The 24,036-nt window shown below is 36.4% G+C and overlaps 1 pseudogene across 1 annotated transcript in view; it reads left to right on the top strand.

Moving 5' to 3' along the window:
- Window positions 1-2,841: 2,841 nt before the first annotated feature.
- LOC308495048 (E3 ubiquitin-protein ligase makorin-1-like) overlaps window positions 2,842-24,036 on the top strand; it is a 460,600-nt pseudogene continuing 439,405 nt past the window's right edge. The window contains exon 1 of the transcript in view: window positions 2,842-2,902. The product of the transcript in view is annotated as an E3 ubiquitin-protein ligase makorin-1-like (transcript). The remainder of the gene's footprint in view (window positions 2,903-24,036) is intronic.

The following is a 24,036-nucleotide window of genomic DNA, read 5'->3' as shown; positions in this document are numbered from 1 at the left end:
GTTATATCAAAATTAACTTTAGATATTTAATTTTTAAAGTTACCTATCAATTTATATAAATGTAATGATTATTTGACTCATTGCATCAAGTCTGTATCAGTTTGCTAAAGCTGGATTAAAAAATACTACAGACTAGATGGCTTAAACAGAAATGTATTTTTTCTCTGTTCTGGAGGCTGGAAGTTCAAGATCAGGGTACTGGCATGGTTGGTTTCCTCTGTAAGCTCTGTTCCTGCCTGAGAGAATGCAGGCCTCTCAATGCCTATTCACATGGTCATCCTTCTGTGTACATAGACCACTACTAACTCTCTATGTGTTGTAATCCCTTTTTCTGATAAGGACACCAGTCAGACTACATTAAGGCCCACCTTAATGACTTAATTTTGACTTAATTATCTCTTTAAAAGCCTTATCTCCAAATACAGTTATATTCTGAATTACCGGGTGTTAGGACTTCAACATGTGGATTTGGGAGGGCACAGTTCAGCCCATAACAGTACTTAATAGAGAAATTATAATTTATAATAATGCCTGTGTTGTTTCCAATAAAATTTTATCATCATTATTTCGAATTTTCATTAGACACAAAAACAATTTAATGCAAAAAGGATCAGTTTAAACTTTAAGAATAGCTCTGTTAGAAGGGAATTTTCTTTTATCATATAAATACATGCTTTAACTTATTGATCCTATGTCTGAAAGCTCTTTCAGTCATTTTTCATTGCACGATTCTATTCCCTTGACACAAAGATAAAACGTTTAAGTAAGGATTTCTCTAAGAGTGACATAACTGTATTCTGACCCCATATACTGACATTTGCCTCACTGTTTCTCATTTAGAGGACAAACTAAAATAAATAAATAAATAAAACTGGAACCAGCTCTGGAGGTATGCTTATTGGAAACAAAAATAAAAGTATTTTGACCAAAGCTATGCTAAATATATTTATGCTGCTGCATTTGACACAGAAACACATAGAAACAACAACCTGAGCCCCAAATAAATTTTTATTTCTGTTAAAATAGACAAAGAAAATGAGTATAATATTGGATACATTATATTTCAAGTTATTCTTCCTTATTTGCTTTTTTTGGGTCAGTCCCCTCAGGCAAGGGAAGGAGATAAACATTGTTATTGTATAACAACAAGGGGATTAAGTAAAACAAAGTGTTATTTTTTGTGCATTTATAGTTTAAAACAGAACTATAATGCTTTCTACCATCATATAATTTCTTTTCCCATCTTACACTGACCTTCCATCTGAAGATGATTTAATACTGCTTTACAAAAGCTTATAACACTATATGAAACACTAAGTCAATATTCCATTTTCATCGTGTTGGTAATTTAGTGTAATGCATTATTATATCATACTAAATAACCCTGAAAAGTCAAATATCCAGACCTACTGTGTATAAAATTAAGACAAGTAGTTCTAACTGTACAATCTAATCCCAGCAGAAGACAAGAATTTACATACATTAACCTACTTATTTCTCACAATGATATGAATGAGACACTAATACTATATATATTTTATAGGTGAGAAAATCATCCCAAGACTCCCTAGTTTGAATCCCAGGATTCAAACTCTGTTAATCTGATTTGGGAGTTGGCATTCAACCCTTACACTGTAATGCCCGATAATAAGGAATCAGTCTCTAGAATCAGACTGAATTCAGTTTCGAAGCCTAATTCTGTCTCTTGCTCAGACAGCTTTTCCATCTTTTGTGATGCTTCAGTTTCCTCACCTGTAACCTGGGAAAATACTGACATATCTAGGAAGACTATTGAGAGAGAGAGAGACAGAGAAGGGGGAGGGGAAGAGAACAGAGGAGAGGAGAGGAGAGGAGAGGAGAGGAGAGGAGAGGAGTAAGACACCTTTTAAGAAACCATACAAAGCAAGGAGTTTGGCTTGGTGACTTTCACATTCACATTCTACCTCTGGATATAACTGACTTTTGTTAAGGATCAAAGGAGTATGGATAAGTGTGATGCAGTTCCCTAGATTAGAGCTGGATCTCTGCCAAGTAACTCAAATTCTCTAGTCCAATTCTTCAACTACAGATCATTCATTGACCTTGAGGCTAATCAAATCTTTCAAGAGGTTCTTTTGGCTATGGTTGACTCAGTCCCGAGTCAGCACTTCAGTACAATTTGGGATCTATAACTTCCAGAAACAGGATTCACATGAAGGGTAAGTGCAAGCAGTACACATTTGGAACTGTAATAAGATAGAAACTTCATTTTTTAAATGTGGCAGTTATTTTATATGTGTATAAACTTTATGCTTTGAGACATCACGGAATATATTGAATGCTGATACGCTCATGACAATTTCAATATTATTTTCATAAAAATAAAACCAACCAAAATTTTAAATACTATGTAGTTGCCAAGATATTTTTCACTTTCATTTGTCCACCAAGGAAACTGCATGTAGGAATGCATGATAAAAGCCATCACAAAATGTTATCCATATTTTTATTAACGTCTATTTTTATTGCATTTACTCTACATTTTGTTAATAAAAGAAAAACAGCCAGACCCAACTTTTTAAAAATTCATTATGATAGTTAAGACACCAATGATCTAAATGCATGCAATTATGTAATTCTAGGTTTCACTACTGTAGTTTTCAAACTTTGTCTCTTGGCTGATTCCAAGTGAACCTTGAGACTTTGCAAGGGTGGATGGCCATGAATCAGTCTTGCATTTCCTCAAGTTATGGAGAGAGAGAGAGAGAGAGAGAGAGAGAAAGAGAGAGAGAGAGAGAGAGAGAGAGAGAGAGAGAGAGAGAGAGAGAGAGAGAGAGAGGAGAAGGAGAAGGAGGAGGAGGAGGAGGAGGAGGAGGAGGAGGAGGAGGAGGAGGAGGAGGAGGAGGAGGAGGAGGAGGAGAAGGAGAAGGAGAAGGAGAAGGAGAAGGAGAAGGAGAAGGAGAAGGAGAAGGAGAAGGAGAAGGAGAAGGAGAAGGAGAAGGAGAAGGAGAAGGAGAAAGGACTAACACCAAGTATTATATTAACCATAGTAAGTATTCTTAGCATAAGATTCTCTCTTACTGGATCATCGGGTTTATACCCAGAATATTTTCTAGAGGTTTATGTTTTTCTTCTTTGTGCTAATAGTTTTGTTTGTGGTCCAATGCCACTGACAGCATCTCATTTTGATAACATGGGACCAGCTTATTTCATAAATATCACAGAGGATATACATCTTTTCTAGGATGAATGTCCTTTCATTTACGGATTTGCCTAGTGGGTGCTAAAAAGCTTCTACACAGAATTGAAACATTTTGCATTTATGATTTTCTAAATTTTGTTATTCTTGGCATGCAGCCTCTTGATTTGGAATGTATTTACATAACCTACATAGGAAAGAGATTCAAATTTGAACTATTTAACTTAGTTCTAGTTTGAATATTTTTTATATTCAAATAATTCATTTAACATCATCCATTTAACAATCTTGTTTTATTATATATGCAAGTACATGTTTACACCTGGGGGATTAGACATATATTTCAAGGGCAAAATGCTTTTATTGCCTGCAACACCTGTATACATTAAATGGATATGGCACTTGTAAATATAATCCCCACACATACTGACATACTGTCTCTGAAGACAAAAGTATTTTTTGTGTTCAAATAAAGCTGCAAAGGTAATCTCTAAACAAGCATTCTGTTGGATCAGAAGCTGGAAATTAAATAGAACAATGTCTCATGCGGTTTTATAGAATTTCCTAAAGGTTTGCATCATACAAACCCAATTTTTCAAGCTCCACACTGAGATTTATTGTACTCATTTCTCTAAAATATATTCACAAAGTATGACAATAATAATACATTAAACTTAAAATAGTTTTATTTGTTTTTTCTTTTTTTTTTAATAAAAGAAGTAAAAGCATGCTTATTTAGGCCTTATACTCCAATTATTTTGGAGAAGCCAATCTGATAACTCAAGGCTATTCAAGGATTGAGAGGATTACATGTGATACTTCCTCTTTTTATTTTGACTTCTATGAAATTAAAACTATGTTTTAACAGTGTTCAATTCTGTTTCCTAGATATTGTATCTTTATGCTAAAATTATTATCTCAATATAAAGAAACAATATTAGAAAAGGATATACAAATACATAAATAAAATAAATAATTATCATAATTATTCAATATAAAAATCAATATAAAAAAATTACTGAGGTAATAATTAGATTTTCAGCCTTTATTAACTTGTTTTCATGGTTGTACTGAAGACGATATGTGTTTTTCTATGTGATTCAAGAAGTATTCTGAAGAAAAATTTCTCATTAAAAAACCCTGTTCTTTCTGAGATTATTTTATTTTCAAGTCATATATATATATATATATATGTATATATATGTATATACATATATATACAATATGTATATGTATATGTATATATATGTATATACATATATATACAATATGTATATATATGTATATATATGTATACAATATGTATATATATGTATATATATAAATATACATATATATATATATATATATATACACACATATTGCTTCAGCATAGGGTTCAACTGTGCGTTCTTTTCTCAGTAAGTATTTGGCAAAAATAGCTAAATTTTATTCAGGTTTCTAGACATAAGTACAAGGATTTTATGGTTGGAATTCTGTGAAAGCCTTTAATAGGAAACAAAGTAATTTTCAATGAGGCTGTTCAGATCTTCCTTCGATATAGTCAGAAATAAATCATTAGTACAGATTCAAATTTGACAGATAGAAATAAGAGTGAAAACAATTTCAATCTATGACCAACCCTTTGTACATTTAACAATGATACCTCTAATTATAAGTGTCAATATCCTAAAATGAATAGACTCATTTTTCCTGGGATCAGACCAATTTCCTTCTTCTTTTAATCATACATTATTATAAATGCTTAACTACATGTATATTGTAGCCCCTTTCTGTGAAATGAATAAACTGTATTAGCATGCACAATACAAGTAAGTGAGGCCAAGAGGGATAAAATGAAATAACACTAAAATAGCAGATTATGTAGATTTCTATCTTGGATCCAAACCTGAGGCTACATACAGTGTACACATTACCTGTTGGGAGGAGTTCCCAAAACAAGTTATTCAATTTAGTTGCATACACCCAGAATCAAAGGTATCATTTTCAATATAAAGCATAATGATATATAATTCTTTATATTTGTTAGCCTGGCTATCAGTATTCTTAACTTAAAACTATTTATTTGTAATCACTGCACAGAATTTTGGATACACAAACATATTAGTTGTTCTGCATCTTTTTTTTGTCTTTGATATCTCATGAGTAATAATGCATTTTATGGAAGTTGTGTACAAATGAGACAAAAGGCAACATATCAAACTTGCAATAGCATGGCTTGTGAAGTTTAATAAGAAAACTTTTTTATTAGATTCAAGTGTACAAAACAGCATAATGATTAGACATTTACACCCCTCACAAAGTGATAACCCCACCAAGTCTACTACCCATCTAACACCATACACAGCTATTTCAATATCATTGACGGTATTCCCTAAGAGCTGTACTTTACACCCATATTATATTAATGCCTAGCCACTGTGCTGTACATCTTAAATTAATATAAAATAATATTGAATGTCAACTATAATTTATAAAATACATAGTCATGGTATGTAAGTCTGAACTGCCTTATTACCTTGGTTATTCATAGTAATTGACGGATTAGTTCTCTTTCTAGGCATCTATGGGAATGAATTCTGCAGCAGATTGACATGAAGAGGTCTTTCCTTTGTTTTCCAGTAGGTAGTGCTGGAGCGTTTTATTTTCTCTTGCCCTGATCTGCCTTCTAGCAGTGGAAGATTTCCTGGTGTGATGGGCTTCTCCTCTTTGACCAGGTTGCCTCAGTCTCAGGGCACCAACCCCAGGGGAGGATGTGGTGTGCGATGGGGTTCTGAGCCCCTGAAATCCCAGTGCTGCCCCTGTAGCCAGATGCAGAGCTGTGTGCCTCAGTGGCCCTGGGTGTTCCCACTGGGATCAGTCACAAAAGGTGGGGGTGGGGTGGCCTGGGAGAGGCTCCTGTTGTGTTTGTGTCTTTGTTCTCTTAAGAGTAATGGTGACTGCTAGACCACAGCTGCTTCATCTCTCTTGTCACGAGAATTAGCCACAGTGCTCTCCTGCTGCTCAGGAACTCTCCCTCCATCTCAGGGCTTTAGATAGTCTGGTCTTTAACCTGAAACTGCTAGTTTCTTCTGGGGCCAGTTGCTAGCACTGGAAGGGAGCAGGGGAAGCAAGGTATGCAGAGTAGGGAGGAGGCAGCCAGGTTCCCTGGCTTTGTTTCCTGCCTGGCAGTGAGGGCTGTTAAAATGCAGTTGTCACACTTCTGTATTTAGTCTTTGCCCCAAGGTCTCTGCACCAATCACCAGGTTCAGCCTTATTATATGCTGATCTCTGAGGCAGAATTGCTGGGGCTGCAGAGCATGAACCTACAGTCTCAATTCTCCCCTCTCTTGGGACTTCAGTGAGCTCCAGGCTGTGTCTGTGGCCCCTATCTCTGCACTTCTCCCTTCCTTTCTCCCTTGTTCACCCCAATTCACCCACCTTCAGATGTTTCAAAGTGCAGATCTTTCAGACCTGTTTGTGTGTTGTGCAGGGAAACCTTTGTTGAATTATAGTTATTCAATTTGTAACTACAAGGGGAGAGATCAAGGGGCATGCCTCCCATTGCCACATTTCTGACTTTTCTATATTGATTTTTTTCTATCACTATTCTGAGGGTTTACTGCACTTAAAAGGTTTTGCTGACCCATAGTAAATACATATATATATATATATATATATATATATATATATATATATATATATATATATTATATATATTATATATATACATATATATAATGTATATTTTTTGGTAAAAATACTCATTGAATGTTGCTTTTATCATGCTAAGTGAAATAAGTCAGACAGAAAAAGTCGAGAACCTTATGATCTCACTCATGTGGGATATAAAACTGGAAGCAGCAATCTAACAAGACAAACAAAGAAACAAAAACTCATAGACACAGACAACAGTTTAGTGGTTATCAGAGGGTAAGAGAGGAGGAGGGTGGTAGAAGAAGGGTAAACAGGATCAAATACATGGTGATGGAAGGAAAACTGACTCAGAGTGAACATACGATGCAATATATAAATGTACACTTGAAACCTATAAATTTTACTAAACAATGTCACCCCAATAAATTTATTAAAAATTTGAAAAAAGAAAGTTGTTATTTATACAGAAATTTATTCCAGAGATAATATAGGTTCATGGCCTAAAATTTTATGTTTAATTATACAAAAAGAGAGTTATGAAAGTCTTCTCTACATTCCATTCCGTACCTTTCTATATACATTCAGATGTTTTCTATGCATGTGTGTGTATCTCCTTGGCTATCTTATGTGAGAATATCAGTATGAATTCCTAATAAAATTGTTAGGGCTAGAGGTGTATGCATTAGTAATGATTATTGCCATGGTCAAATGAGTCTCTCTAAAATATATATACTCCCACCGATGGTGTATAAGAGTGTTAGTTTTCACACATCTTATCAAAACTGGGCTATTTATTGTTAAACACTTTAATCTTTCCTAATCTCACAGAGAACAATAGCATCATGATTTGTACATGTCACTATTTTTTATATGAAAAAAATTTTGTGAGAAAGTATGTTACCAGAGAATCCTCTAATTTGAATTATTTAATTAATTTGATAGACCCCAACAGTAAGTAGTCATTTGCCCACAAATATTTATGACAGATTGATAGAGAATAGAATCTTATTGTTTTCATTTAGTCTACATTCCGTTTTATCCTGTGGGAAAATACCAGTTACAATAATACTAGTAATTACAATAATACAAATTAGAAAACAGAATAATAATAAAAATCTCAGCATCACTATTCCAGATGTTTAGTATTTAAAATAATAAAAACGCTAATAGAAGTTGTGCACTATTGAAATAGTTTGGTAAAGCTCTAGCCCTTTCTCAAAAAAAGTGTGTTAATTAAATGTTTTAATAAAACTCTGCTTTTATTCTTAATACTGAAAATATCACTCGCTCTTCAGTTTAATTATAGCAAGTTAGCAAACAAAAAACATGATTCATCACCTAAACTTCAGTAAATTGTTAGAAAATATTCAAAATATTGATACGCCGTTAGCTATCATGTCCCTAGGTAGGCAAGGAGGTCCCTGGTGGAATAAACAAAGACAGCCATATCCTAAAATTCCAGGTTTAGAAATCACTCCTTTGCTCTAGGACATAATGTAACAAGGCCTTGAGGTTAATCATAAAATTCCTTTTGGCCAGACAAACGGAGCAGATCTGATAGATAAGAGTGGGTTACTTTGCTAATTCCTTCAGGATAGGCAAGCAGAACAAACCTGGTAGACGAATTTCATTAGAAGGCGCCAGTTCCCTTCTTCAAACAGTTCCCTTCTTCAAACAGCTCCCCTTCCCCAAACAGGCAAGGGAAGGTATAAAAGTAAGAGCTTTTGCCTCAGTCAGGGGGCATCCCCTTCCCACTCAGGAGCTCTGACTTTTAGCTTTCAATAAACTATTCTCTTTTTAAAACTCTTTGCCTCTCCTGGGTCCGTGTTTCCATTCTTCGTTCTCACGAGACAGGATCCCGGCCCAAACCCAGAAACTGCCGGCAGGTCCAACATCATCTACATCATTTGGGGAATCACAGGAAAAATATTCCTCCATCAACATCAGTCACAGTTTTTGATATGCCATTTTTTTTTCCTTTTCTCTTTTTTTCTGTTTTTTCCTTAAATTAAAGTTTATTGGAGTGACAATTATTAGTAAAGTTACACAGATTTCATGTGTACAATTCTGTAATACATCATCTGTAAGTTTCCTTTCCATCACCATATATTGGATCCCCTTTCCCCTCATCTACCACTCCCCTCTTCTCTTAACCTCTGGTAACCACGAAACTATTGTCTATGTCTGCGAGTTTTTGTTTCTTCATTTGTTTAACTTGTTCCTTTGTTGTTTTCAGTATTATATAACTCATATCAGTGAAATCACATTTTTCTTGATTTTTTTCTGTCTGACTGATTTCACTCAGAGTAATTTTCTGAAGATCCATCCATGTTGTTGCATATGGTACTATATCATCTTTTCATATGGCAGAATAGTATTCCATTGTGTACATATATCACAAATTCTTTATCCAATCATCCATAGAAGGACACTTTGGTTGTTCTCCTCTCTTGTCCACCGTAAATAAAGCTGCAATGAACATTGGAGCACATATGTCTTTACGAATAAAAGTATTCAGATTTTTTAGGATAGATACCAAGGAGAGGGATTGCTGGGTCGCAGGGTAATTCTATTCTTAATTTTTTGAGGAACCTCCACACTGCCTTCCATAGTGGCTGCACTAATCTGCATTCCCACCAAAAGTGTATGAGGGTTCCTTTTTCTCCACAGCCTCTCCAACACTTGTTACTATTTGTCTTGTTGATGATAGTCATTTTAACTGGTGTGAGGTGATATCTCATTGTGGTTTCTATTTGCATTGCTCTGATGGTTAGTGACGTCGAACATTTTTTCATATGTCCGTTGGCCATTTTTATGTCCTCTTTGGAGAAGTGTCTCTTCAGGTCCTCTGCCCGTTTTTTAATGGAATTCTTTGTTTGTTTGGTTTGTTGTGTAGTAGTACGAGTTCTTTATGTATTTCAGATATTAGCCCGTTATCAGAGGTGTTGTATACAAAAATCTTATCCCATTTGGTTGGTTACCTCTTTATTTTATCAATGGTTTCTTTTGCTGTGCAGAAGCTTTTCTTTTGCTGTGCAGAGCTTTTTAGTTTGATATAGTCCCATTCATTAATTTTAGTTTTTATTTCCCTTGCCTATGGAGACAAATACATAAAATGTTCTTTGAACCCAAGGTCCATACATTTAGTACCTATGTTTTCTTTGATGCAGTTTATTGTTTTAGGTCTTATATTTAGGTCTTAGATCCATTTTAAGTAAATTTTAGTACATGGTGACAGATAGCAGTCTAGTTTCATTCTTTTGCAGGTGGTTTTCCAATTCTCCCAGAACCATTTGTTGAAGAAGCTGTTTTTTATCCATTGCATGTTTCTGGCTGCTTTGTTAAAAATTATCTGCCCATATCTATGCTGCTTTATTTGTGGGTTCTCAATTCTATCCCATTGGTCTGTGTGTCTGTTTATCTGCCAATACCATACTGTTTTGATTATAGCTGAACCAGGGAGTGCTGATACCTCCAGCATTGTTCTTTTTTCTTAGGATTCCTTTGGCTATTCAGAGTCTTCAGTGGTTCCCTACAAACCCGATGATTTTTTTGCTCTATTTCTTTAAAAAACAAAAAAAAATGCTACAGGGATTTTGATGGGGATTGCATTAAATCTGTATATTGCTTTGGGTAATATGGCCATTTTAACTATGTTGATTCTTCCAATCCATGAACATGGAATGTCTTTCCATTTCTTTTTGTCTTCTTCAATTTCTTTTTAAAATGTCTTATAGTTTTCAGTATTATAGATCTTTCACATCCTTGGTTAAGTTTATTCTTAGGTATTTTATTCTTTTTGTTGCAATTGCAATATATTTTTTTAATTTCTTTTTCTGAGATTTTATTGTCAGTATATAGGGATTTAATGGACTTTCATATGTTGATTTTGTAGCTGGCAACTTTACTGTATTCATTTATTGTTTCTAAAGCTTTTTGGTGGTTTCTTTATGGTTTTCTATATATAGCATCATGTCATCTGCAAAAAGTGACATTTTAACTTCTTCATTCCCAATTTGAATGCATTTTACTTCTTTCTCTTGCCTGATTGCTCTGGCTAAGATGTAAAATACTATGTTTGAAAACAGAGGTGATAGGCGACAGCCCTGTCATGTTCCTGAACATAGAACAAAGGGCTTCAGTTTTTCACAGTTATTTATGATGTCAGCTGATGGTTTGTCATATATGGCCTTTACTATGTTAAGGTATTTTCCTTCTATACTTATTTTATTAAGTCTTTTAATCATAAATAGATGTTGTATCTTCTCAAATGCTTTTTCTGCATCAATTGCTATAATCATATGATTTTTGTCCTTCATTTTGCTTATGTTGTGTATCACATTCTTGGATTTCCATATGTTGGACCATCCTTGTGCCCCTGGGAAGAACCCAGGTGTATAATCTTGTCGTGGTGTATAATCTTTTAATGCATTGTTGCATTCGATTTGCTAGAATTTTGTTTAGGATTTTTGCATCTGTCTTCCTCAGAGATACTGGCCTGTAATTTTCTTTTTTTATGTTATCCTTACCAGGTTTTGGTATCAGGGTGATGTTGGCCTCATAAAATGAGTTACGAATTATTGTGTCTTCTTCAATTTTTTGGAAGAGTTTGAGTAGTACAGGAGTTCGATCCTCTTTGAATGTTTCGTAGAATTCACTAGTGAAGCCATCTGGTCCCAGAATTTTGCTTTTGGGAAGGTTTCAGATAACTGATTCAACTTCCTTACTGGTGATTGGTCTATTTAGATATTCCAGTTCTTCGTGATCAGCCTAGGAAGGCTATATGTTTCTAAGAACTTATCCATTTCTTCTAGGTTATTGAATTTTGTGGCATATAGTCCTTCATAGTATACTTGGATGATCCTTGTATTTCTGAGGCATCCGTGGTAACTTCCCCTCTTTTATTTCTGATTTTGTTTATATTGTTTTTTCTCTTTTTGTCTTAGTGAGTCTAGCCAACGGTTTGTCAATTTTATTCATCTTTTCAAAGAACCAGCTCTTTGTCACATTAATTTTTTCTGTTGTCTTTTTATTCTTTATTTAATTTAGTTCTGCTCTGAGTTTCATTATTTCCTTCTTTCTGATGACTTTCGGTTTCATTTGTGCTTCTTTTTCTAGTTCTTTAAGGTGTAAAGTGATGTTGTTTGTCTGGGATTTGTCTTCTTTCTTGTGATAGGCCTGTAATGATATAAATTTCCCTCTTAAAACTGCTTTCACTGCATCCCCAATATTTTTGTAGGATACATTTTCATTGTCATTTGTTTCTATGTATCTTTTGATCTCTCCTCTTATTTCTTCTTAGACTCAGTTGTTCTTTAAACCTATGTTGTTTAATTTCCATATATGTGTGGTTTTTTTCTGCTACCTTTTTGCAGTTGATATACAATTTCAAAGACTTTTGATCAGGGAATATGCTGGGAATGGTTTCAATATTCTTAAATTTGCTGAGGCTGATTTTATGTCCCAATATATGGTCTATCCTTGAGAATGCTCTATGTACACTAGAAAAGAATGTCTCCCCTTTTATGTTTTTGTTGTCACAAATTATCCCTATTTATGCTGGTCGAATAGTCTCCTTCGGTATTTCTTGTGGTGCAGGTCATGTGTTAGAAAATTCCTTCAGCTTCTGTATGTTTAGAAATGTCTTTATTCCTCCCTCATAGCTAAAGGATATCTGTGCTTCATATATTATTTTTGGCTCATAGTTTCTCTCTTTCAGTAGTTTGAATATCTGAGTCCACTTTGTCCTGGCTTGTAGGTTTCTGCTGAAAAATCTGATGGGCTTTCCTTTGTAGGTTACTGTCTTCTTTTTCCTGGCTGCTTAAGGATTCTTTCTTTGTCACTCATTTTTGACAGCTTCAGTACAAAGTGCTTTTGAGAAGGCCTGTTGGGATTCAGTAATTAATTATTCTATTCGGATCTTGGATTCGAAGATCCAGTTCTTTCCACAAGTTTGGGATGTTCTCATCATCTGTTTGAATACAGTTTTTCTTCCCTTCTCTCTTTGTTCTCCTTCTGGTATGCCCATTATTCTTATATTGATCTTTCTGATGGAGTCAGAAAGTTCTTGTAGAGTTCTTTCATTTTTTTTCACTCTCAAGTCTCTCTTTTCTTCGATCTGTGTCATTCCCAGATTTCTATCGTTGATGTCACTGATTCTTACCGATGTGGTCAACACTACTTCATAATCTATTTCATTTATTTTATAATATATTATATATAATATATTATATATATTATATATGTCTTTATATATCATATATATTATATGTATATTATATATATTATATAATATATATATATTATATATGTCTAATATATATTATATATTATGTATAATATATAATATAATATATTATTTTATTAATATTATTTTATTGAGTTCTTAATTTCCATAAATTCTATTGGGTTCTTTTATAGAATTTCAGTCTCTTTGGTAAAATGTTCATTTTGTTCTTTGATTGTTTTTCTGAGTTTATTCAACTGCATCTCTGTTTTCTTGCATCTCGTTGAGTGTTGTCAGAACTCAATCTTGAAATCTCTCTCATTTAAGTTACATATTTCCATGTCATTAAGTTCATTGTCTGGTGTCTTTTCATTTTCTTTCTGAGCTGCCTTGTTACCTTGGCTATTTCTGGAAATTAATGAATTATTATTTCTCTTCCTTGGCATCTACAGAAGTGGGTTCTACAACAGGTTGGTTGGAAGAGTTCTTTCCTTTGTTTTACAGTAGGTGTAAGTAGAATGCTTTATTTTCTTTCCAATTATAGCCTGTAATTCTTTCTCAAGCTGTAGTTTTATATTTCTCTGCACTGTTCTGGCTTCTCACACAATGGGGGGATTCCCTGGAAGGTGGATTTCTCCTCTGTGAGCAGGTTGCCTTGTTCTCAGGGCACCACCTTTTTTGGGGGATGTGTAAAGCTTCTAAAGTTCCAAACCTCTTCTTGCACCAGATTCAGGGCCTGTGTGTTTCAGCTGCTCTGATTACTCCTGTGAGGATCTGCCAAGATACCTGGGGGTGGAGGAGGTGTGGGCTGTGAGTAGTGGCTGTGAGCAATGGTGGCGACCACCAGCACAGACCCAGGGATCTCTCCTGTTCACCAGAACTAGTTGGGCTGCTAGTCCATGGCTGTGGGGTACATTTCTCAGAACTGCCAATATTCTGTTCTTTTGGTCAGACAATGCTACAGTTCTGCTTCTAGCATTGGGCAGGTGGGGATGGGGCGAGCTCTAGGAGTATGGGGAGGGGTCGACTAGGTTCCGCGCCTCAGCCTTCCATCCTCTGCTTTGCAGTGAGAGTTTAAACCGCTGTTTTCACCCTTCTTTTCTCAGTCTTTGCTCAGAGGTCTCTACCATGAGCGTCGGGTTCAGCCATATTATATGCTGTCCATTAGGCGGAACTGTGGGCCATAAGTGGAACACTAGTGATACAGGAGGCCCCTCACTGTAGAAATTTTTACTCTCCTTTTCCTTAGTTTCTTATCTCCTTAGCCCCTGGCTTTGATTACTTTTCTAATTGGTTTCTGAATCCTAGACTAAATATGGTTCCCAGCCTGAATCACAGAATGTCTCTCACCCCTGCTCCAGATAGCTACTTAAAAGCCTGTGACTTCCCAACATCCCACAAGCCATTCTGGACCCAGCAGGCAGGTATACTTCAAGATTGTAATCATGGAATCCTAATGTTCTTTGCCAACCCATTCTGGGCCCAGCTCCTGGACAATTGACGCCACCTGAATGGCTGGTTGAATGGCCACAGGCTCTATAGAGCTAATGGACTTATTAATTAAAATCTATTTTCCCCATTTAGGGGCCTTGGGAATACAGAGGATGCCCCAGCAAGATTGCCAAAGAAGCCAACATGGTCTTTTAGGTGGATCCCGAGATTTTCCTCTCATCTAAAATCAGATAGGGCGAAAGTTCCGTGAATCCCCAATAGGTAGGGACAGCTCTACACCCCTGCCCAGCAGGAAGAAGATACAAAAGAACAGACCTCCTGACCCTCAACTTCCCATAGAGATTTTTATGTGGATCGTGTCTCTCAAGGAAAAAACCAGGCAGGCAGTTAGAGATAAACATTGGGTCTCTGCATTACCACCCAAAAGACCTCCCCTCTCTGTCCAAAACTTGCCCTTTTCTTTGTAAACAAATGGGTAGAAGATACCCAATTAGATTAAACTGGCCACTCACACCTGCCCAGTTTAAAAAGATGAGCTAATAGCCTCTTGCCAATCATAGGTGTCAATCAAGTGGTCCCACACTTGAAAGGAACAGCTGATTCTAGAGAAAAAGGAATAAAAATTCCAAGTCTCCGCCAGTCAGGCCCTTTTTCTGAGCCTGGGCCCTTGGCCCTTGGGCCTTTTTGAGCCTCTTCTTTTGTTCAGCCCACTCTAAATTCTTTGGAGTGCACTACCCCTTTTAATAATGGCCCTTGAGACACTGCTTTCTGCTGAGGCCTGCTTCTATTTCTTTGAAGTGTACCTTTTCTTCTAATAAGCTGCTTTCTCACCACTTTATCTAGGTATGTCATTCAATTCTTTGCTCGAGACACCATGAACTTGGACATCGCACTGAGAAGGACTCATTCTCCAGTAACATTAGCAGTCTGAATTCTTCTCTCTCTCATGACTGTGGTAGCTCTGTAATGCAGCGAGCTCGGAGCTCTGGTCTGCGTCCTGCACCCGCGAGGCCCACGTTTCTGCACTTCCCGCTTCTCTCCTCCCCTGCTCACCCAATTTGCCCATGTTTAGGTGATTTCAGTTGCACGTCTTTTAGTCTTGCCTGTCTCCAGCACAGGGAGTCCTTTGTGGAATTATAGTTGTTCAATTTGTTGTAAATTCCAGGGAAGATTTCAAGAGGTTCACCTCACGCAGCCATTTTTATGACATCATTGATAATGTCATTTTTAAAATAAATAACTTTCAATAATGTTTAGTAAAACCCAGATGTTCTCAGGAGGAGGATGCTGACTATGTTCTCATGCATATCTAGTACCAAAATACAGACAAGAAGTTTTATAAAATGATCATTGCAGTTATAACTTAATCATGGAGACAAGTTTAGGTTGCCCAACTACACTGAACTGCAGAGAATGTACAATTCCTTTATTCCCCTTTTTCTCCTTAGTTTGGAAGTGAAGAAAATTTTATAGGACACTATTCTCAGAAAATTGAAGTTATTGATTAATTGAGAAATGGACACAATTCTAATCAGTTTGTAGATGATCTCAAAGAGTATTAATTAATTAACCTTGTTTTAATTCAATATTTGTTCAATTTTTGTGTTTTTTTTTCAGTGTTAGACACTCCTCTTGCTAATGAAGATATGATGGAGAGTATAATAGCTATGGCCCTGACCTATAGGGAGTTTATAGTCTCACAGAGTAAAAGATCAAACGTACATAAGTAAAATCACAAACTGCCCCTTAAAATGGTAATAGATTTTATAATGTAGGAAAGCTAAATATGGTAACAATTTGCATACTACTCAGCAAATTAGAGCTACCCTATTATTATCAATACATTAGTATTGTATTGGTATTATCATATTTCCAGGCATCCAGAACTGTTCATTACCATTGGAAATTTCATTCACTGCAGATGAGACTTCCAAAATTTAAAATGAAATTATATTATAAGAATGATTAGGGTAAATAATGGACAGCAGGACTTTTCTTAGATGCAGATTTTAATATGGTCATCAGAGTGAGAATCCTTATATGAATTTGGGAAAGATATACGAGGCAAGACAATTAAGTTCATGAACTCATTCTAGAAAAGTGCTACCTACCTCATTGCTGAATATCACTATGGTCACCTTCTAAGTACTCCCCTTGGGAAGCTATGCACCAATGCCAGCACCTAGTCCACGCTTCAAAGCAATTTTGGAACTCTTTTTCTGGAATGGCCATCAGAGATCTTGTTGATGTCCCGAATGCCATCAAAATGTCTTCCTTTCAATATTTCCTCTCTCTTTGTGTAAAGAAAGAAGTCATTGGGGGACAGATCACGTCAGTAGGGAGGGTGTACCAACACAGTTACAGTAGTACCTCAGTTTTCAAACATCTCCGTTGACGAACATTTCAGTTTACGAACGCAGTAAACATGGAAGTAAATGCTTCAGTTTTCGAACACGCCTCGGAAATCGAACATTTCACACGGTGTCCGCTGAGTACAAGATCCTGAGGCCTAGCTGTCAGCTGTTTTTGAACATTTCAGAACTCGAACTGCCTTCTGGAACGGATTACATCCAAAAACGGAGGTACCATTGTATTTGTTTACTGGCTAAAAACTCCCTCACAGGCACTGCCATGTGAGCTGCTGCATTGTTGTCATGGAAGACCCATGAACTGTTTGCAAAAAGTTCAGGTAATCTAATGTTTTCACGTAGCCTTTTCAGTACTTCCAAACAGTAATCTTGGTTAACTATTTGTCCAGTTGGTGCAAATTCTTAATGAATAATCCCTCTGATATCAGAAAAGGTTAGCAACATCATTGCAACAAGTTTGAGAACTTAACTTGAAAGAAGAGACTTGAAAATTTACAGATAGAAAATGTGTTGACTTCATAACTTTGTCTCAGATATGGACATTGCCAGAAAGATATCAAGTATTTAACTACACAGCTATTGTCCTTTACTATTATTCATTCCTACATATTTTTATTATTTCATATGTTCGGTCTTTGTTCTTGATTTCGTTATATTATGAAGCAATCAAGTTTCTTATTAGGCGAGAGGTCCAAGATTGAGAATTAGGTAAATGCTATGCCTGCTGCATGACGGGATCACATCAAAATTACCAATACATTATAAAACAATTAATCTCAGGGATCATCTAAAGACTAGCTGAACAGAACCCCTATAACTAAGGATATAAAGAGGCCATGTAGAGACTGGTAGGAGTGGCAGAGACATGAGATGGGGTAACCCCAAACTCACAGATAGTGGTTAAACAACAGGAGAGATACCTCAGTGGCAGAGGTTCCCACAGAGGAGGGAGGGGTCCCAGCCTCATGTCAGGCTCCCCAGCCCAGGAGTCCTGCGCTAGGAAGGGGAGTTCCCACAACATCTGCTAATGGGAATCAGTGAGGACCCTGTTTCCCTATCCCAGTTAGATGGAAGGCAGCTGAAAACTGAGATGCCTTCTTATAAAGCCCGCACACAAACTTGCTTACTTTCAAACACTCACCTGGTCTCTGCTGGAGGGGCGGCAAATCTAGAGATGCCAGAGACATACGTGGAAAGACTGAGTTGTGTGGCCCAGAATGAGGGCTAGAGAGACAGCCACCATTATCCATGTGTGGAACCTGACTCACATCTAACCTACAGAAGGGGGCCATCTTCTCTATGTTGAACCATCCCCCAAAAGGCCAAATCTGAAACCACATTGGTCTGGTAAAATCCTCACGTGGGTTGCACCTTAGTGACACCCTGTTTCCCTGCCCTGCACAACTAGTACTGCATTGCCTGGAACACACTTAACTACTGAATGCCCAGGCCTGCCCCACAAGCTGTAAGAAGCCTTTTACAACAGCGGAAAGCCCACAGCAGCCCAGGAAACTTTTGGTGTTAGGCAGTGACCCAAATCTTGCACCACAGTCTATCTTGGGCAGCTCACAGGGGCCTGCAGGCCTGAAGCAAGCAGTGGTTGGCTGCGGTGTTTTCAGAGCATTTTTGCGAAGTGCTAACCAGCCCAACACCAGTGCAAGAACTGAAACTGCATTAACTTTTTATAACCACCTCCCACACCCCTTAGCTCATGGAACCCCACTCCATCTACTTAAAGCTGTATTGCTACGGGTACTTTCAGCACCTGGGTGGCCAGTCCCCAAGCCACATAAGGCTTTTACAGCAGTGAATGGCCTAAGGCAGGCTGGGGCTGTGGTGCTTTCAGGGTGCTCTGCAAATTGATTACGGGCTGGGCAATGAAGCAAGAATGACATCCGCATTAACTTTGTAAAAACCACTGGCCACGTCTTGTGACTCTCTGAGCCCCTACAATGCCCAGCTAGTGCTGCATTACTGAGGCATTGTCAACACCGGCTCAACCAGTCTGGCCCACACACCTAAGGAGGCGCTTTCAAAGGCTGAGCCTTACAGGTAGCCAGCAAGTGGCAATAGGCTATGGGGGGCCCTGGGCCTTTTGCTAAGTGACCTCAGGCCAAATACTAGTGGCAGCCAGCCTCAGTTCACAGTGAGGCCACCCCCCACATGCCTCCAGGTCCAACACAGGCAGGAACCAACCATATATAGCTTTGAGGCTCCTACCAGGTAGCTGATGGAAAGTCACAGCAAAGCTGAAAAAGCCTACACGGGAGCCCCTCCCAAGAGATGCCAGAAACAATACACCGAGAGGCCAGCTTCAAAGCACTACTAGAGGTTGAACCCCCACAGCACCTCATACACTGTGGGCATAGCCATCCTCACACTTAGTCAGCCTGGGAGTCAATCCCACCCACTCATGCACCAAAAGCAATCATCAGAGAAATGCAAATTAAAACTACAATGAGATGTCACCTAACACCTGTCAGAATGGCTATAATCAATAAATCAACAAACAACAAGTGTTGGCGAAGATGTGCAGAAAAAGAAACCCTTGTGCCCTGTCAGTAGGATTGCAAACTGGTGAAGCCTCTCTATGGAAAACATAGGGAGGATCCTCGAAAAACGAAAAATAGAACTAACTTATGGCCCAGTAAGTCCACTTCTTGGTATTTATCCGAAGAAATCCAAAACACTAATTCAAAAAGGTATATGTACTCCTATGTCCATTGCAGCACTATTTACAATAGCCAAGATATAGCAGCAACCCTATTGCTCATCAACAGACAATTGGATAAGAAAGATGTATGTATATACAAAGGAATATTACTCAGTCATAAAAAAAGACTAAAATGTTATCATTTGTGACAACATAGGTGGACTTAAGAGGGTACTGTGCTGAGTGGAGTAAGTCAGACAGAGAAAGACAAATGCCATATAATTTCACTTATATGTGGAATCTAAAGAACATAATAAACAAACAAACACAACAGAAACAGACTCATACATACAGAGACCATTTTAATGTTGCCAGATGGGAGGGTCATTGAAGGGATGGGTGAAAAAGGTGAAGGGATTAGAAGTACAGATAGGTATCTACAAAATAGTCATGGGGATGTAAGGTATAGCATAAGGAATATAATCAATAAAACTGCAATAACTATGTATGGTGTCTGATGGGTACTAGATTTTTTGGGGTGATCACTTCACAAGTTGTGTAAATGTCTAATCACTATGTTGTACACCTGAAACTAATATAATATTGTATGTCAAATGTAATTGAAAAATAAAATGATAAAATGAAATAAATATAATTGTGACTAGGTAAAGGATCCACATTTTGACTATCAGAGTTTGTGATTATAGATAAGAATGGTTCTAGTAAAGATAAGATACTAAACCATGGATTTTACATTCATCATCTACCTATGAGATAGGCAATATTATAATAGTCATTATCCAAAAGAAAATTAGGCTTATAGTGGGAAAAACTTGGTCAGCATCACATAGTAAGTAAGTGATAAACTTGTAACATAAGCTAAATGTGCCTGAAGGTGGTTTCCAAGCTATTGATCATTATGTTTTCCTATCTAAAATATTAAGGAAAAATTCTATACCAGAACTATCTAATATATCGTTATACCATCATATATGAATACTTCATCATTTTGAAAGAACAGGACTTCTGTTCACACCCAAAAAGCCAAAGCATATTTTCAAGAAGGTATAAATATTTTCTTTCTTTCTTAATGAATGTTATGGTGGCTGGAAAGACAATGAGGTTACTATTCACTGATTCCATCAATATTTTCTTTGATGCTACAGCTTCTATAAAACTCAGGTTAATAACTATGCCTTTATTTTTTTTACCCCATTCACTTTTTTCTATTTATATGGAGTCTGAGGTATTGATGCCCAAGGCTTAGAACTGATAAAGGGTTTAAATATTGCTCTGTAGCGGGAAAAAATCTCTCTATGCCTAGTTTACATGCCATCAAATGCAATAAAAAGGTTGCCTTGTTTTTATTAACCTGTAAAAACCCTACTATAACAAGATATGCATAATGCAGCATAGACACAATTACTATACTCATAACACTAATCTATCATAGCAATAATGTCAGGATATTTCATAAAATATTAAAATCTAGGTATCCTATTATAAATGCCTAAATAAGGGCACAGAAAACTTAAGGGTAACACACAGGGAAAAAATAAAAAGAAACACTGTAAATTTTCTAATTGGAGGAAATAGGACACTTACAATTTAAATTTTCAAAAAGAAAAAAATATTTTTAGGGTAAGTAATGAAAAAGATGTTGTTCAAGGCATCTTACTCTTGCATCTGTTAATACCTCAGGAATCAATAATGTAATTGTGAAGCGCCTTGTGGGAGTTTAAAAAAAACAGTGTTTATAAATGGATTGGCTAGAAAACCAACAGCAGGCAGAAGCAGTAGGTGCCTCTCGGATCTAAGTGTTAGAGAAAGCAGGTTTTCTGTCTTGTAGTCTGTAGGCCACTTTTATATCTCCAGGTGGTCTTTAGGCTCATGAAAAATGTCTCACAAAAAGTGTGTTTTATTAATATGTGTGTTCTACTGAAGATTTGAATCTGCATTAAAAAAGCAGAAAAACAAAACTAAACAAAACACAACTTTATTATATCCAAAGTAATGATTAACTTGCCTGGAAATAGCAAAACGATTTTTTGTGTGTGTGTTTTGTTTTATTTTGTTTTTACTTTGTATTGAAGTTTGTTTGTTGCTTTGTTTTATGTCCTATGAGTATCTGTTGTCTAAAATATATGAAAAGTATTCTATATTTTTTCACTGCATATTCTCTGCATTGTCTATATTGTTTTCTTAGTTTTACTTGTATTTTAAACATTTTTCAGTCAAATTTTGTCTATTAATATGGTTTGGTGTTTTAGCCCCCTGACGTGTCAACGGTCCTTGCCAAAATAACCAGTGTCAATGCCATCCTTCTACAACTCTTCAGGTCAACAGTGGAAGAAAACAAAAGGTTACATCAGACACCAAAAGAAATATGGAGACTTACTACTTAATTCCTAACCTGTTCAAATTTCGAAAGCTCTAAAGCTTAAGGACACAGTCTGATCTGAAAACCACCGTTAGCTCTAATAGAGTTGCATTTCCTAAATGTGCCTGATGATGAGCTGGAAACCATCACAGACCTACTAAATCAAAATGTCTAGTAGAACGGTTGGCAATTCACCTTTAATAAGCTTACCATGTGGTTCTTATGAGCAGGCAAATTTGGAAAACATCAGGTTAGTGTATAATACTAACAATGTGAAAACTGATTTGCCTCCTTCTATTCCTTATCTTTCTTTTATTCTATAATCACGGATATTATCACTAAAACCAACCACCTGTCCAACACATACTGTATGTGACATTCTTCTGATGTATATGCTAAAGACTAGATCCACTCTACTACGTAGTTGGGGAGGAGTATTCTGTTTTCTGGGTATGACTATTTTGCTAATTCATTGACAATAAGTTGTCTTATGTCACCTGCTTCATTGATTGTCTTCAGTAGAGATGATCAAATTTGACAGATATTCTCATTTCATAACAATATATTGCAGGCATTCAAATACAGAGGGTGCCCCAAAAATGTATACACATTTTAAGATAACATCTTTTACAATACGTATACATTTTTTTGGTACCCCTGTATATCTGAAACAGCCAGTTTACCTGTTTGGCAGTAGGATGAGTATCAAGAGGGTTGCCCTGTCACTCTCAAACCAACAGGCCCTGAGGCATACCCATGGAACTCTGAGACTCTGACTATCATAGATTCAGAAACACTGTCTTGAAAAAAATAAATGTCATGCTTTATTCAAATTGTTATACACCATTAAAAAAAGTATTTATTCCAGTCTTCCCTATCGCCCATCCCAAATATATTCATTTAAGCTAGGGAATTAGCATTTATTATAATGTTGGAACATATATCGATTTAGATCTCAATTTACTTTAGAAAAATATGATGTGTATATAAGATTTCTTATGTTTCACATATTGAAATATTATAATATATGCATTATTGATTTACTATTTGAATTGTGAAAATGTAAAGTTTAATTTTTTTCACACACAGCAAAGTTGATATTTAAAATTGGTAGCACATCTTGTATTTAAAATGTATTTATTATAAAACTTTTGTATTAATACTTTTGTTTACAACTAAACATCCCCCAAAAGCATTACAAGATGCAGGGTTAAACCCTAATTATGAGATCTTTAGTTCAGAGAAATATCTATAGTAATGATTAAAAACAGGAAGAGTTTCAAAAAGGAAGCTACTAAAATCTCTCATTGAAAATGTACTTATGTTCTTGAAAACAGAAGCAGAGAAACTGCCCAATCTCCAGATGATTACTCTATATTTACTTAGACTTTGTACAGCTCACTTAACTTTTAACCACTTAGCCCTTCTCACCACAAGAAACACTCATACTACTTGCACAGTTTTGGGGTGTCATGTGGATGGTAAGTCGCCGTTTGTGTAGTGATTGCTATTTGCCACTTGGTATCTAATTGCCCCTTTTTCCTTAGACACAAAATCTAGTACTGTACAGGGCAGTAATGCACCCAAATAGAACCTCAGTGTGGCCATGTAATTCATGTGGGACTTGTGGGAAGACTATTTAAATGAAGCTGACTCAGCCAGGAAGAGGACACTTTTGTTCTTTCCACTTTTTTCTTATTATTGTCAGTAAAATTGAAGCCATCTTTCTGAGACGCCATCTTGGATCATGATGTGAAATCAGGGATAAAAGTCACACCCTGAGAATGGTGGAGAAGAAAGATTAAAGGAGTCTGGCTTCCTGAGACTTTTTAGAACTCTATTGTCTTCATCCAGACTTATCTGATGTGAATTATCTGCGCCCGTGCTTATTTTATGTGGGAGAATAAACACTTTAAATTTTTATTCTAGATTTTCTGTTATTTGCACCTGAATTCCATCCAGCTGATATATCAGTTTACTCTAGTTCCATCATACATTATGCCAATTAGGATTTCTCTATGCAAAAAAAAAGCTTTATTTTTAATTACAAAACAAATGATCTGCACTAGGGTTAGCTTCACTTAAAATCTACCATGAATGAATAAAATCAGGTAAAACTTTCTTCAGCTCTCCTATATTTTG

This window comes from Rhinolophus hipposideros, assembly GCF_964194185.1.
Source record: "Rhinolophus hipposideros genome assembly, chromosome: X".
Lineage (NCBI taxonomy): Eukaryota > Metazoa > Chordata > Mammalia > Chiroptera > Rhinolophidae > Rhinolophus > Rhinolophus hipposideros.
Note: the sequence above shows the minus strand (reverse complement) of the source record. Positions and strands in the feature narration are given on the sequence as shown.